This window comes from Hesperophylax consimilis, chromosome 11 (genome assembly GCF_061612785.1).
Source record: "Hesperophylax consimilis isolate HC1 chromosome 11, BYU_Hcon_1.0, whole genome shotgun sequence".
NCBI classification, from domain to species: domain Eukaryota; kingdom Metazoa; phylum Arthropoda; class Insecta; order Trichoptera; family Limnephilidae; genus Hesperophylax; species Hesperophylax consimilis.
This window is the reverse complement of record NC_142846.1, coordinates 35,409,966-35,412,322: the sequence shown is the minus strand read 5'-3', so window position 1 is coordinate 35,412,322 and position 2,357 is coordinate 35,409,966. Positions and strand designations below refer to the sequence as shown.

The 2,357-nt window shown below is 32.3% G+C and overlaps 1 pseudogene; it reads right to left on the bottom strand.

Moving 5' to 3' along the window:
- Positions 1 to 1,234: 1,234 nt before the first annotated feature.
- On the bottom strand, positions 1,235 to 1,315 carry LOC149420089 (U4 spliceosomal RNA; annotated as a pseudogene).
- Positions 1,316 to 2,357: the final 1,042 nt, after the last annotated feature.

The following is a 2,357-nucleotide window of genomic DNA, read 5'->3' as shown; positions in this document are numbered from 1 at the left end:
GTGAGCTTTGGATCTTCAAAAAATAACACAAGCTCCATATTTCCAAAATCAAATAATATAGAGTGAAACTAAGGGAATAAAACTAGTAGGTATACGTATAATAAACAACGTACAAAATAATATCATTAATATACTCTTGTTTTGTAAAGTATATTAATATTCTTAACTACGGTATATGATTGCTATTTATAACTCAAAACGATTCGAATATAATTTCATATAATAATGTTTTAAATTTAAATGCTTTCTTGGAAACAACAAATTAAATATTCCCTCTATGAATTTAATTTGCAAAGCAAATCTTTTGGGTACGATGGCGAATATATTTATTTCAGATTATTTTTTTTGTGGATAATGTTCCATACTAATATGGCGAAGTCTTTTAGTCTGGCGAATCCACCCACTTAGCATATGGATTGCTTTAATATTCAATTATAACAAATTATTATTATATAGTCGCCAATACCAGCGCCTTTGAAGAAATTTAATGTTGCATAGACTTGTCAAGAGTCACATCAAAGAAAACCCTTCTCAAATACGTATTTTCACAGAAGCTTTTGTACTATGGAAATCAACTTTCTGAAAGGCAACGAGTTTTCTTAAAACCATCCAATGAATAATGATTACTCTTTGTACGCATTCGGTTTTTACCAGGAAAAATTCACGATTTCTTGATAAAAAGCTCCATGGAGTTTAAGACGTTTTCAAGAAATTGGCTACTTCTTTAGAATCGGAAATCTCGAAAAAAATATTATTTACTGTAATAATTTTGTAATTTTATGCAATTGGCTCTAATAAAAGGCAAAAAGTCAATATAATAAAACTTTTTCAAACTTCAAACTGTTTTAAGTGAGAATAATTAGAATCACTCATTTTTATAGAAGAAATTTTCTCAGTTTAAACTTAATTCTTTGTCTACGTATTTGGCTCAAAGATATCTGTATAGCTATATTTTATTTAGTGTTTTGTGTGAGTTTTTCAAGTGTTCAGTGCAGTTCTTCAATTTTAACACTTTTTGTCTTGTTCCGTTACGATGATTGTCATTTTTGTGGCTGCATCACATTATTTACTTGATTCGGCCCAACCAACCACAGAGAAAGGTTACACTATTCGTGTCCGCGTTTGATTGACACTAAATACGCTGCCACCGAACGCAGCTAGCGTTAAGAAGTAAGCGATCAACCATCATTGTACACTTCACTTAATCTTATTGATTTTTATTTTTTATATATTCTATAATATAAAAATTTTCAACTATCAATATTCGCACCTCGGATAAACCTCATTGGTTACGATATCGCCACTACGCAAAGTAATATATTAAAATATTATTGAATTTATAAAAAAAATTAAAATTAAAATGGAGTTCTACAAATTAAACTTAATAACAATAAATAATTGTATTGATGCGCCGATTTATAGAAAACTGTTATGGTGGACTAATGTGTAACTTGGGTGATGGCCTGGTACAGAAAGAGGCTGATTGAGATCGCGCTACTCTGTACTCTATATGAAGGCTCATTTTTTGTCGTCTCACGCTACGCATAAAACTTAGCGTATTTTAAAGTGTACGTATATGGAATTTGTTATCTGCAAATTGGAATTAAAACCATAAAATGTTAGGGTTGTCTGCAACTCGATAGTATTTATAGTACAGCTATATATTACTTCATAAACTGCCGTAATAAATATCCGTATCACTGTTAGACCCACTCGACTCCACCATAATTTCCACTGTTACAACCGTAGCACAAACTATTCGTACATCCTTACTACTAGTACATCTTCCCACGTACCTACCTTTTTGACATCCTAAATAATATTATTTAAAACCTGTCTTAAAGCAATGGAGCAATAAATACTTGATACATACTTACTTGATTCTGTGCAAAGAAGGGCAGTCCATTTGATTGACAATCCATTGTTAACAGACCAATTATCATCTGTAATGCACAGACGCAATGTGGACATGCTGAGTCTGTTCTACAGGTATTGAAGTGAAACTTCTTTACGCGCGTTATGCAATTTCGAAGACAGGAGTAAAACCAACTCATGACCGTCATGAAAAACCGTGATCATTTCGCTATAGGAGCCTAGCCAATATTATATACCTTTTTTAGGTCACTCTCCAAACTCAGCTTCGCGGTCTAGAGGCAGAGCGCGCGACTCTCGTCGTGAAGAACCGAGGTTCGATCCCCCCTTAAACTATTTTTTTTCTTTTTGTGATTTTTTTAATAATAATTTTTTTAAAGTGATAAAATGCTTTTTTTAAAAGTGATAAAAGACTTTTAGATATTTTGACTACATGATATTTTGGTCGAATACGTAATAACCGCGGTCTAGAGGCAGAGCGTTCG